This window comes from Notamacropus eugenii, chromosome 6 (assembly GCF_028372415.1).
Source record: "Notamacropus eugenii isolate mMacEug1 chromosome 6, mMacEug1.pri_v2, whole genome shotgun sequence".
NCBI classification, from domain to species: Eukaryota; Metazoa; Chordata; class Mammalia; order Diprotodontia; family Macropodidae; genus Notamacropus; species Notamacropus eugenii.
In genome coordinates, this window is record NC_092877.1 from 373,778,870 (window position 1) to 373,793,935 (window position 15,066).

Here is a 15,066-nt window from a genome sequence, read left to right on the forward strand (position 1 = left end):
GATCTAAGTTGCAAAGAGGAGATTAACATGCCTTCAGTGGTCTTAGAGTAGCAGAGAAGCAACTTGAATCATCAGGAAATAACTGGAAAAGCCCTGAAAACGAGCAGCTGTGCCTAGCAGATGATAAGTGGTGCAAACTATTCCCTAAAGAGAACAAGAACATGAAGGTCTAAAGTCCAGAGTTGTGAGCTGCCTCTAACAATGGGTTTTTGTACTGCTAGGATTCTATAGGTCTCCTCCATCCAATTCCTCCACCAGAATGCTATGTGCATTGGTGTGAGAGTGTGATGAAGTTTTATGAATGTGCTGTTATGTACTGTTTTTATGTTTATTCTAACTTTGTCTTCTATTACTAAATATTTAATGTTTAAGAGTTAAGGACATCATCTTGGCTGATGTGATTAACTGGGAAACATCCAGTGGGGAGTAGTACTTACAGTTTTGAGTATCAGATGTGTAGTTTCCCTTCCTCAGGGTTACCTCTTTGTCCCTGAAAGAGATTTGTAGAAATGGCTCTTCTCCTTGAGTAATTTCCCTCATCAGTGTGGGTGCGGGTGAACCAGCAACGGCCCATAGTTGGGGCCAAAACTAAGCCCTAAACTATATTTGCATTCCTGGTGCTTAGCACTATAGATACAGCAAAAATTCAGTAAAGACATATTTGTTGAATTGGGTTAAAATCATATAGAAATGACATGTAATTTATTCAAATTTATTACATTGTTTCTCTTCTATACATTGGGGAACCAAAAATGATTTCTTTCACAGATAAAATAACTGCTTTTAAATAAATTTTTCTAGTTTTCACAAATAACCAGTTTCAAGAATGCTTGTTATTCCTACAATATATCTAAATCATCTTTAAATATTTAATATTTGCCTTACTAATTATACATTATATAATATAATTGTACACTATATATAAGTATATTATAATTATCAATTATATAAATAAATATAAAATAAATATTTAACAATATTAAAGATTTAAATGTTAAATGCTTAATAAGCACTCATAGAAAAATATTATATTTCCATTGTATTTTTTGTATATTTCCATTGTATTATTTGTATATTTCCATTGTATATTTCCATTTCCATTTCATGTCCCTGTGATAACCTCCCTTTACTTTCTTTTAATCTAGCTTTTAGATCCTGTGTAGAAAGGATGGAAGAAAATGAGACACTGGTAATGGAATTTGTTCTCTTGGGATTTACAAATCATCCACAGCTTCAGGTTCTCCTCTTCATGGTGTTTTTGGGTATCTACATTATAACCTTGGTGGGAAATATTGGACTGATTGTGCTTATCTGTATGAACTTTCACCTTCACACCCCTATGTACATCTTCCTTGGCAATTTAGCTTTGACTGATGCTTGTATTTCAACCACAATAAGCCCTAAGATGTCGGTGAGCTTCATCATGCACAATAAAATGATATCTGTATCTGAATGCATGCTACAATTTGATTTTTTTGCATTCAGTATAACCACAGAATCTTTTCTTCTAGCTGCAATGTCATATGACAGATATGTAGCCATATGTAAACCCTTGCTTTATCCAGTGGTGATGACTAATAGGTTATGCAGTCAGCTATCAATCTTTTCATAAGTAGTAGGCTTTCGTCATTCTATTGTCCATTTGGGTTTGTTATTTAGATTGAATTTCTGCCACTCCAACACAATTCAGCACTTTTTTTGTGATATCATGTATTTATATAAAATTTCCTGTACTGACCCTTCTATTAATGTTCTGATGGTTTTAATCTTATCTGTGTCAATTCAAGTCTTTACTATTTTATCTATCCTAATCTCTTATACTTGTATCCTCTTTGCCATCCTGAAAAAGAAATCTGAAAAGGGAAGAAGCAAAGCGTTCTCCATTTGTGGTGCTCACCTGTTCTCTGTTTCCTTATTCTTTGGTTCTGCCCTTTTCATGTATGTGTGCCCTTGATCATTACAAACATAATCAAGATATGATGGATTCCTTGTTCTATACTATGATCATTCCTATGCTAAATTCTTTTATCTACAGTCTGAGAAATAAGGAAGTTATAGAAGCTCTGAGAATTGTATTAAAACAAATAATACTTCCTAAGTGAAATTTTCACACAGATCTTTTATCTCATTTTATTAAACAAATCACTCAATGATGCAGTCATACATTGAATTTATATTTATTAATGTAAAAATGAGTTTCTTGTCCTCTCAGTTATGTTTTATGTACGAATTTATATTGCTAGCATCTAAGACTTTCATGATCGTACTGCACTATCCACAAATGTGTAAATTAATTATAATCTTAAATGCAATTTTCTTGAATAATTAAAGCTTAATTAATTTTTAATCAATTAAAATTAATGAAAATTACTTATCCTTTCATTAAAAAATAATTATCTTGAATAGCACTTGAAAAATAACTCATGTTGGAAATAGGTATGCTTTTTTTAACAAGACTGGACCAGGACAGCCTACTTGACTCACATCAGCTATGATTCCAATAGGCTAAACATGGTGGGGATTTGGTTGCCAGAGGCATTCTGATGGATTTGAAGTGGTCCTCTGTATAATTTCACTGGAGAATCATGGACCCACTGCTTATGAGGAATCAGATTAAATACTTTAAAGAAAGCACCAATGACAAGAACTTACTTTTTCTTGTCCTTTAAAGTTTAATAGCTTACACTTACATAATACATTGTTTTACCTTGTGTTTGCATATGTCCAAGTAAATAAACTGAGGCAATCTGCATTTTATCTGATGTCCAAGTACATCAGAAATCATATTTCTTCAATAGAAAATTGGAATTGGAAAAACATTCAATCCACTGTTTGGGGGATAGTCACCTGTGAACATTTTGGGGTGGTTACTCCAAATTTGAGCATCCTACATTTCCTTTGTGCTGTTTCAATTCTCTTTTGCTCATAGAGCCCAGAATCTTTTCTGATGTGGGCACACCATGCTGAGCGGTCCTGTGCCCATGTCCCCCATGTCACACAATCCAATGCACAGTTATTGAGAGAGATCTTGAGAGTGTCCTTGCATTACTCTTCTGACTACCATATGATCTCCTGCCCCACGCCAGTTCTCCATAAAATAGTCTTTTTGGTAAGTGTACATTTTGCCTTTGAACAACATGTCCAGTCCATCAGAGTTGCTCTCTCTGAAGCATAGTTTGAATGCTTGGCAGTTTAGTTCTAACAAGGACCTCAGTGTCTGTTACCTTATCTTGTTCTCTTCTATTTTGGTTTTGATAACAAGGTAGGAGCTTATTTTCATTCATTAGTTTTTTTATTTGCTTATAATTGAAAAAAAAATTAAACAGACCAGAAATACACAGTAGGAAAAGATTATATGCAAAACCATGAATAGCTATTGATTTTGAAAAGTATATAGTAAAACCCATAGGTTTCTTTCAAAACTGTTTTGTTGGTCTATGCCTTCTTCTGTCCGATTTTATGCATTCAGTAGAAGCTTTGATGAGATTTTTTTGCATCAGTATTAATAATAACCCTCCCTTTCAATGAAAAAAAGAATCTAATTTCAAACAAGCAGTCATGCAAATTATCCCATACTGTTCCTATGTCCAAAATGTGTCTCTTACTTCACTTTGAGTGATTCACCTTTATATCAAGAGATAACACGGTTCAACATAGATCATCTGGAGACATAGATCATAATCTTTTGAAGTTGTTTTCATTCAAAATGTCATTATCCTTATATGAATTGTTCTCCTTGTTCTACTCACTTTATTCACCATTGGTTCATACTATACAAGATTCTTTGAAATAGACTATTTTTGTCCTTTCTTATGGTGAAATAATATTATGTTATATTAATATGTATTATAATTTGGTTGGCCATTTCCCCAACTGATGGACACTTTTTTATATCCTAGGTCTTTAAAATTTTCATTTTACTTGCCACTTCAGGATTAAGAAGTTTGTTTTCCTCAAGACTCTCCTATTATTATTCTTTTGCACCTCCTCATTTCCCTCTTCAGTTTGATATATTTACATCAAAATTTGTGTGTCTATGTGCCGCACCTTTCTTTGTTTCAGAAAGAAATGAAATTCATTGGTTACTTTCTCTCCTCCTTCTGCTATGTTTGTATGCTTTTCTTCTCATGAATGTCCATTTTGAGAACTAGTAAGTTTCTCTAGTCAATTCCTTTTACTCTTTCTTCTTTTCTCCCTCTTTGCACCTTCAGAATAAAATTAGTCTCTGTTGAGATAATCCATTTTTCTTTTTTTTTTAATGTTTAACTATCACTACCATACAATTGAGATTTTATCCCCCCCCACCTACCCCCCACTATCCCCCTCCCTCCTCACGACTGCATACAATTCTGTATAGATTCTACATATACTTTCCTATTGAGTATATTTTCACTATAGTCATGCTATGTAGTCAGACTAAAATAAATGAAAGAAATCGTATAACAAATCAGAACATGATACACAAACACACACACATACACAAACATGATCTGCTACATTTTGTGAGTGACTTCCATATTTCTTTCTCTGAGTGTGGAAGGCATTTTGCCTTGAGAACCACCTTTGGGATTTTTTTTTTTTTATAAGAAGTTTTTGCGTTATTACAAAAATCCAAGTCTACCAGAAAAAACTCTCACACACTGTGGTCGTTGCTGTGCACAAAGTTCTCCTGGTTCTGCTTCTTTCACTCAGCATCAGGTCATATAAGTCCTTCCAGGCCTCTCTGAAGTCTTCTTGTTCATCATTTCTTATGGCACAATAGTACTCCATTACATTCATATACCATAATTTATTCAGCCATTCCCCAATTGATGGACATCCCCTTGACTTCCAGTTTTTGGCAACTACATAGAGTGCTGCTATAAATATTTTTGTACATGTGGGACCCTTTCCCATTTTTATGATCTCTTGGGGATATAGTCCTAGTAGCGATATTGCTGGGTCAAAGGGTATGCACATTTTTGTAGCCCTTTGGGCATAGTTCCAAATTGCTCTCCAGAATGGTTGGATGTGCTCGCAGCTCCACCAACAATGAATTAGTGTTCCAACTCTCCCACATCCTCTCCAGCATTTATCATTTTCTTGTTCTGTCATGTTTGCCAATCTTATAGGTGTGATGTGGTACCTCAGAGTTGTTTTGATTTGCATCTCTCTAATCAATAGTGATTTAGAGCATTTTTTCATATGATTATAGATAGCTTTAATTTCTTCCTCTGAAAATTGCCTGTTCATATTCTTTGACCATTTATCAATTGGGGAATGACTTGTATGATTGAGATAATCCATTTTTCTTAAAACTCTCTCAATGCCTTTACTATCTGTGTTACCCTGGTGTAGTGCCCATGCAATATTCACAGCCCACATGGTGTACATGACTGTCATGGCACAATTCTGAGTCATGAAATACAGTAGACTCTTCACATAGAAGACAGAATCAAAACATTTATAAAGACAACATGAAGCCAAATCCATCATAGTAACAAAAATCTATACACAGTAATAATGCAGAGGACAACACCATCCCCAAGTCTTCCCCCTGCTAGGCTTCCCACAAACCAGTTTCTTCAAACAAATTGCAAGGGAAGAGACTTCCCTTAAACAAAATGCCCTTCTCATACTCACAGCCAGCTGTGGGCTGCTTCTCACTAATTTCTTCCCAGCTCTATTCTAGCTCCACCTCTTCCTATTCCACCCATTCAGTAAAATGCTCCCACTACAGGCTCCATGTGACTCAGACTCATGTGACTCAGTCTTCCATTTGACCCAGGCAGGTCACATGGGCCTATTAATGAATATTAAGGATTTCTCCATTTAAATTACCATCACTCCTGGGCAAGTTAATTTAACTTTCTCTGTCCCAGTTTCTTTATCTATGAAGTGAGCCAGAGAAGGAAATGACAAAACCATTCCAGTTTCTTTGCCAAAAAGCAAACCCCATGTGGGCTCAAGAAGAATTCGACTTGACTGAACAACAACACCATCAACAACAACAGCAACAACATCTGGAGGTAATCTCTTTTTTCTTAAACTCTCTCAATATCTTTTGAAGATATAAAGGTTCTGCAGGGACACATTTCTTCCTCCCTATTATAATGTTATATCTACATAGAACTCTTTTCCAGCTCACTTTACAAATGAAGAGCTAAAGCAAGTGGGGTTAAATGACTTGCCCAGGATCACACAGCCAGTCAGTGTCTGAGGTCAGATCTGAGCAGTAAGATGGGTCTTCCTTACTCCAGGTCCAGCACTCTATCTACCTTAGGGATCATCTAATTCAACCCTCCATGTGTTTAGAAGTAAGCAAATTGAGATCCAGAAGTGTTTTTCCTTGACCAAGGTCAGAAGCAGCATAGCAATAATTTGAACATAGCATCTCTGTTTACACATTTGGCTCTCTTCACTATATTATACCACGTGTCAGGATGCTTCCAGCTGTATAATATTCATTTCTTAGAAATGTAGGAACACAATTTTTGCTGTGACAAATTTGACTTAACTCATTAAGAAAACTTCTTTTATGGTAGGATTGGCAAGTCCCTGTTGTTTTTGGAGCCATTTAGATCATGGTGAATCATATTGACCAAATCTTTTGTTGACATCTGATTCTCTTGTTCTTATGTACTTCTAGCCTACATAAAAAGAAATCCAACTCTAATTCAATTTACGGCACAGGTCACAGAAAACGTTCAGTAACTGTCTCAGGGGTGGGGAACCTGCAACCTTGAGGCTACATATGCCTGGCCCATGAGGTCCTCAAGTGTGGCCCTTTAGGATTCTGTCAAAAGGCCACACTTGAGGACCTGGAGGGTCACATGTGGCCTAAAGGTTGCAAGTTCTCCATACCTACTCTAGCCTATCTTCCCCTAGCTTTCTCTTGTCATGTCCTAGAGACACGTGGTTCTAAATACCAAGGTTTCAGGTCTTGCTTTGCTCTGACCTTACTACTTTACCTTGGGTAAATCACTTAACCTTTCATTGCTTCCATTTTTAACACTACCAGTCTCTGTTAAAGTCTATTCCCCCAATCTCCTAAAAATTGTCAAAGGACTAGCTTCTTGACAAGGCAGCTGGGGCATAGTGTAAAGAACACTGGATTTGTAAAGAAAAATAATTTGGTTGTAAATCTTGAATTGTTCAGTTACTATCTATGTGATCTTGAAGAAATCACTCAACCCCTCTGGGCCTCAGTTTCCTCCCATGTAAAATAGTGACAATAATACTAACTTTCTCACATCTCAAATGAATCTCAGATGAAATTATGAATGTAAAGTTCTATGTACATGCAAAAATAACTGTAAGAAATCAAGTAGCAAATCTTCATGCTTGATTCAGTAAGGGAGAGAGTAAAGAGATCTGGTGATTTCTTTTATGGTCTTTTTATTAAAGCTAGGGATTCTTAAATAAAGACTGCAATATTATCTGCCTGGAATGTTGTAGAGGGCACCCATTTACCCATTTTGGGATAGATAGACTCCAAGACTCTTTCTGTCTCTCAATGGGCTCACTGATCATTTTATATATTATTGTTCTTATTGGGCATAACCCATTGATAATCTTTGATAAAGATAATGATGATGAAGCTTTGTTTTGAAGTAGAAACCTTCAGAATTTTATCTGTTCTTTCTTACAGGAACACTAGCTTTATGTTACTTAATATCTTTTGCTATCATATCTACTAGAAATTATAAGATGAAGTATATCCTATTAGTTCTTAACACTAAAGGAAATGGCAAATTAATCTAACATCTACACAAGATATATTGAAAATTTTGCTAACCCATTAAACATAATAAGATTTATCACTGTAGTTAATTTGTCAAGAAATATATATCTACACTATCACTAGATGCTCATATGTAAGTGAATATGGCTCCCTCTTCACAGGCATTCTGTAAAAGAGAATGCCTATGCTGAGTAGATGACATATCTTTACTTATCCAAGGTCTAGTCTGAAATTTTGACAGAGGGCCAATACGTTGCTTCTGAAATTTTCAGTTATCTTGAAGCATAAATTCCATGGCCAGAAATTAATAGACAGTCACCATAAAGCTTTGCTTCAAGTGAAGGGGAGAAGCTCTATGGTTTCTGGTCTTTGAGAAGAGGCCTTGGGAGGATCATGATAATGCTTGGTATATCTACATTACAGAATTCTTACCTGGTTTCCTTCCTTGCAGTTGAGCACTGCTGCTCTTGCTTCTTGGCCCTAGGGATAGTGAGGACATTGAAAACCCATGTGTATCAGCAGCTTTTGAATAACAGTGAAAGCACCATGTCTTTAACAGAGTAGAAATGCAATAGATATAACCAAATTCTGTCAGTGATCCTTCATTTTTGATGTTCTTCTTATGAAAAAGAAAACTGTGCATAAGTCAATGATGTCAGGAATACTTAAGGGGGAGAAAAGAGCAATGATGCATCACAAAGCTTTACTTATCTTTTGTTTTGTCTCTCTTATAATGGATGAAAAGAATCTATATTGTTTGTAGGTAAACAGCTGCAATTACATTAATCAATTAGATGAATATAAAGCAGCTTTTCTGCACTACTTCCCCTCCTCCCCACCCCTGCTTTTTCAGGGAAGGCTCTTAACCGAATGCTTTATCCCCTACCCAATAAAGCCTCATCTGTAAACCTGAGTCAACAAAGAATTGATATCCAATATCAAATATCTGTAATCCTATGCAACACCATGTATAAATCTTTTGTTACCCTACCAAAATTTAGTTTAATAAGAAAAGATTGTTAAATTAATCTTAATTATACATTTTGGAAACTTCCCTACCTTACGGATTTTTCATCCTTTTCTGTTATTCTACTAACAAAGACACTAACCACCTACAAAATTCAAGCAATCATATTTCTTCGATATTTTCCCACTGGCATTTTATTCCATAGATATCAAAAGTGATTTATTTCCTTTGACTCATGGTATAGGAAGTCTTAATATCAAAAACGTAATTAATTTGGATCAGTGCATAAGGCTGATCAAAACAATAAGCTAAATTCTGTGAAAATACTCTCTAAGAAGTCATGCATTCTGAATATTAAATTAAACAAATATTTAATAAGTACAATGTATTGTGCTAGGCATTGAGTTTACAAAAATGAAAAAAAAAATGATAGTTCCTGCTTCCTGTGAGTTCATAATTTCGTACCAATTAGGAGAGGACATATAAAAATTAGGATGAAACAAAGATGACCAAAGTGCTTTCATCAAACCAAAATCCTCCTGGTGGGAAAACTAATAAGATTGACACATCAACAGAGGGCCTCCCTACACTTTCTCAAATATTTAATCTTTCTTGCATTTCTGAGAAAAATCACAGTCTCACAAGTTATAGGATAATAGCTTTAGAAATGGATGAGGATGAAAATTCATCGAGTCCAGTCCTTTAATCTTTCAGATGATGAGATTGAGGCCAGAGAATTGAAGCAGCTTGTCTAAGGTTCCATAGCTAGTAAGAAACAAAGTCAGAAATTGAATCTGGGTCCTCTAACTTTAAAAGCAGTACTCTTCGTGTGGTAACTCTCATGAAATGTCTTTAAAAATATTTTAAAATTTTTCATTTTTCATTAATTTTTTTCCAAATACATATAAAATACTTCTAAACACTTATGTAAAAATGACTTTTAAATTCTTTTCCTTTTGCCCCTCCTGCCTGAATCCAGGCAATTTGATATCAAATATATATGTGAAGTCGCACAAAAATATTTCCTTATTAGCCACATTGAAAAAGAAAACAAAATTAAAAAACAATAAAAGTAGAACAAAAAAATTATGCTTCAGTCTTCATTCAGAGTTCATCAGTTCTCTCTCTAGAGGTGGACAGCATTCTTCATCATAAGCTCTTCAGAAATGCCTCGATCACAGTGGCTAAGTCTTTCACAGTTGATCACCTATCACTGTGTACAATGTTGTCCTGTTTCTGTTTAGTTTACTTTGCCTCAGTTTATATGTTTTCCCAGGTTTTTATGAAAGCATCCTCATCATCCTTTCTTGTAGCAGAACAGTATTCCACTACAATCATGTACCACAACTTGTTCAACCATTGCTTAATACTTCAACTCATTTTCATGTTATTTCATCACCCCAGGGGAAATGTTCCTCTTACAAAGAAAAGCAACAACTTAGGAGCATCCCCTCAATGTCTAATTCTTTGCCACCACAAAAGAGTTGCTAAAGATATTTGTGTACACATAGATCTTTTTCCCTTTTATTTCTTTTGGACTATAGCAATAGTACTGGGTATTGCTGGGTGAAAGGGTATATGCAGTTTTAGAGATTTGGGGCATAGCTCCAAATTGTTCTTTCAAGTTGGATGACCTAGTTCACAACACCAATGCATCAACAGTACATCAGGGTCTCAATTTTTCCACTTCCCTTCCAGCATTTCTCATTTCCTTTTTCTATCTCATTAGCCAATCTGATAGGTCTGAGGTGGCATGTCAGAGTTGTTTTACTTTTCATTTCACCAATCAGTAGTAAGCTGACACAGTGAGCTTGAAGTCAGAAAGACTTAGCAGCTGTGTGACACTGGGCAAATCACTTTCCCTTGTTTTCATCAGTTCCTCATTTGAACAATTAACCAGAGACAGAAATGGCATTCCGCTCCAGTATCTCTACCTAGAAAACCCCAAAGCGGGTTGTGAAGAGTCAAAAAGGACCAAAACACAACAAGAAATCATTAGTGATTTGGATATTTTTGTTTCTTTACTGTTTGTTTTGTGTTTTCTTTTTCTGAAAATTGTATGTTGACTTAAGTCTGGTTCCAAGAGCCAAGATGGCTGAGTGATTGGTAATTGCTATCTCTCTCCCCTTGCTGACCTTGAAAAAGAACAAATTGAAAATCCTCAAGTAAATACCAAATTAGAAATACTGAAAACCAAAGGAGAGATTAATAAAATTGAAATTAAGAAAACTATTGAACTAATAAAACTAAGAGTTGGTTTTATGAAAAAAAACAATAAAATTGATAAACCTTTGGTCCATTTGATTTTAAAAAAGAAAGAAGAAAACCAAATTACTATTTTTAAAAATCAAAAAGGTGAACTAACCTCCAATGAGGAGAAAATTAAAACAATACTTAGAAATTACTTTGCCCAACTGTATGCCCGTAAATAAGACAATCTAGATGAGATGGATGATTATTTTAAGAAATATAAATTGCCCAGATTAACAGAAGAGGAAGTTGAGCACTTAAATAACCCCATTTTAGAAAAAAGAAATTGAACAAGCCATCAATGAACTCCCTAGGAAAAAATCTCCTGGACCAGATGGATTTACAAGTGAATTCTTTGAAATATTTAAAGAACAGTTAATTCCAATACTATATAGAGTATTTAGGAAAATTTCTGAAGAAAGAGTTGTACAAAATCCTTTTTATGATACAAATATGATTCTGATACCTAAACAAGGAAGAGCCAAAATAGAGAAAGAAAATTATAGACCAATTTCTCCAATGAATATAGATACAAAAATTTTAAACATGATTTTCACAAAAAGAGTACAGCAACTTATCATGAGAATAATACATTATCATCAGGTAGATTTATATCAGGATTGCAGGGCTGGTTCAATATTAGAAGAACTATTAGCATTATTGAGCATATCAAAAAAAACTAATAGAAACATGATTATCTCAAGAGACGGAGAAAAAGCATTTGACAAAATACAATGCCTTATTGAAAACACTGGAAGGCACAGGAATAAGTGAAACTTTCCATAAAATAATAAGTTGTATCTGCATAAAACCATCAGCAAGCATTATATGCAATGGGGACAAGGTAGGTGAATTTCCAATAAGATCAGAAGTGAAATAAGGGTGTCCATTATCATCACTGATATTCAGTATAGTATTAGAAATGCTAGTTGTAGCAATAAGAGAAGAAAAAGAAATTGAAGGAATTAGAACAGGCAAAGAAGAAACTAAGTTATCACTCTTTGCAGATGATATGATGATATACTATACTTAGAGAATCCCAGAGAATCAAGCAAAAAGCTACTTGAAATAATAAAGTACTTTGGCAAAATTGCATGTTATAAAATAAACCCAGGTCAATCATCTGCATTTCTATATATTGCTAGAGACAGAAAAAGAAATCCATTTAAAGCAATGGTAGACATTATAAAATATCTCTGAGTCTAACCGCCAAAACAAACCCAGGGACTATATGCACACAATTGCAAACGCTATTTGCACAAATAAGGTTAGATCTAATTAAGCAGAAAAACATCAGTTGCTTGTGTGTAGGCTAAACTAACATAATAAAAATGACAATTCTACCTAAATTGATTTACTTGTTCTGTGCTGTATCAATCAAACTACCAGATAATTGTTTCCTAGAGCTAAAAAAAATAATATGAAAGTTCGTCTGGAGGAGCAAAAGGTCCAGAATATCAAGGGATCTAATGAAAAGAAATGCTAGGGAAGGTGGCCTACCTCTACCAGATCTCAGATTGTATTATAAAGCAGCAATTATCAAAACCACTTGGTACTGGCTAAGAAACAGAGGAGTAGATTAGTGGAATAGGTTAGGCACTCAAGTTACAGTAGTTAATGATTATAGCAATCTACTATTTGACAAACTCAAGGACCCCAGCTTCTGGGATAAGAACCCATTGTTTGACAAAAATTGCTGGGGAAACTGGATAACAATATGGCAGACCAATGCCTGACATTGTACACAAGAATAAAATCCAAATGGATACATGATCTAGGTATAAAGACTGATACTGTAAACACATTATGGGAACAAGGAATAGTGTATTTGTCAGATTTATGGTGAGTGGAGAAATTTGTGATGCAACAAGTGACAGCGAACATTTTGAAGTGCAAAATGAATAGTTTTGATTACATTAACTTTAAAAGTTTTTGTGCAAACATACCAAATGCAACCAAGATTAGGAGGGAAGCAGGAAACTGGGAAAGAATTTTTGCTATTCGTATCTGTGATAAAGGTCTCATTTCTAAAATATATAGAGAACTGAGTCAAATATACAAGAATACAAATCATTCCTCAATTGATAAACAGTGAAAGGATATTAGCAGGGAATTTTCAGAAGAGGAAATTAAAGCTAACTATAAACATATGAAAAAATACTCTACATTACTATTGATTGGAGAGATGCAGATCAAAACAACTCTGAGGTACCACATCACACCTATCAGATTGGTTAACATAACACAACAGGAAGATGATAAATGTTGGAGAAGATGTGGGCAAGTTGGAAAACTAATTCATTGTTGGTGGAGCTGTAAGTTGATCCAACCATCCTGGAGAGCCATTTAGAACTATGCCCAAAGCACTACAAAAATGTGCATACCCTTTGACCCAGCAATACTGCTTCTGGGATTCTATCCCAAAGAGATCATAAAAATGGGAAAGGATCCCATATGTACAAAAATATTTATAGCAGCTCTCTTTGTGGTGGTCAAAAATTGGAAATCAAGGGGATGCCCATCAATTGGGGAAAGGCTGAACAAGTTGTGGTATATGAATGTAATGGAATACTATTTTGCTATGGGAAACGATGAAGAGGAAGACTTCCGAGAAGCCTGGAAAGACTTATAAGAACTTAGGCTGAGTGAAAGGAGCAGAACCAGGAGAACTTTGTATACAGCAACACCCACAGTGTGCGAAAAATTTTTCTAGTGGACACTGTACTTCATTGAAATGCATGGACTTAAAAAATTTCCAATGAATTCTTTAGGCAAAACACCTTCCACATACAGAAAAAATACTATGGAATTAAATCACAGACAGAAACAGATTATATTCTTTTGTATTATGTTATTTTTTGTTTTGTTTTATGGTTTCCCCCACTCATTTAATTCTTCTATGCAACATCCATTTAATAGGAATGTACGTGTAGAAACTGTATAAACTTGTATGCAGTCTAAGGGAGGGAGAGGAGAGGGAGGGGGATTAAGGGGGAGGGAGTGGAAAAAAATCTAAGATATGTGGAAGTGATTGTCAAACACTGAAACAAATAAAATAATTCAATTATAAAAAAAAGAAAACTGTATGTTCATATTATTGATTTATTTATTAATTGGAGAATGGCTCTTATTTTTATAAATTTTGCTCAGTTTCCTTTGTATTTGAGAAATGAAACCTTTATCAGATAAACTTGTTGTAAAATCTCCCTTCCCTAACCAGTTTTCTTTTTTTTCCTTCTAATTTTGGCTCCACTAGTTTTATTTGTGAAATAGGATTATTTAAGTATTTTTTAAGTATTCTATTTCCTCTTCTCTTAATGTGCACATTTTATATTTTTGTAAACATTCATTCAGATTGTCAGTTTTACTGACATATAATTGAGCATAATGTCTCTAATTCCTTTAATATCATTTTCTTTAGTGTTCCCCCTTTTAATTTTTATAATTGCAATTTGATTCTCTTCTTTCTTTTGTAAAATCAAATTAACCATTGATTTTGCTATTTGATATCTCCTGGTTTTATTTATTAGAACAATTTTCTTAACTTTCAATTTAATTAATTTCTCCCATTTTGTGGATTTCCATTTTGGTATTTAAAAGGGGCTTTCAATTTATTCTTTTTCTATTTTTTTAAATTGCATTCATTGGTTTTTTCTTTCTCTCTTTTTATTGCTGTATATTTTTAGAGATATACATTTTTCTCTAACATGGCATTGACTTTGTCCCACATATTTTGAAATATTGTCTCATTGTTGTCATTCTCGTTCATGAACTTATTGATCCTTTCTGTGATTTGTTCTTTGACCCACTTATTCTTTTGGGTTAGATTATTTAGTTTCCAATTAACTTTTAATCTATGCTTCTACAACCCTTTATTAAGCATAATTTCCCTTTCATTGTGCTTCCTAAATTTGCATTTAGTGTTTATGCTTTGCACTTTTGCTTGTGAGGGTTTTATGCCCTAATATATGTGTAGTTTTTGTGAAGGTGTCACATTTATTTGAGTAAAAGAACTGTATCCTTTCTATTGCGGTTCAATTTTTCCCAGAGGTGTATCATATTTAACTTTTCTGAGATTATACTCACCTTCTTGATTTCTTTCTTACTGTTTATAGTAAGATTTCTC

The 15,066-nt window shown here is 34.3% G+C and overlaps 1 pseudogene; it reads left to right on the forward strand.

Annotated features, from left to right (window-relative positions):
• The first annotated feature begins 1,151 nt into the window (after positions 1-1,151).
• On the forward strand, positions 1,152-2,102 carry LOC140511817 (olfactory receptor 5AC1-like; annotated as a pseudogene).
• Positions 2,103-15,066: the final 12,964 nt, after the last annotated feature.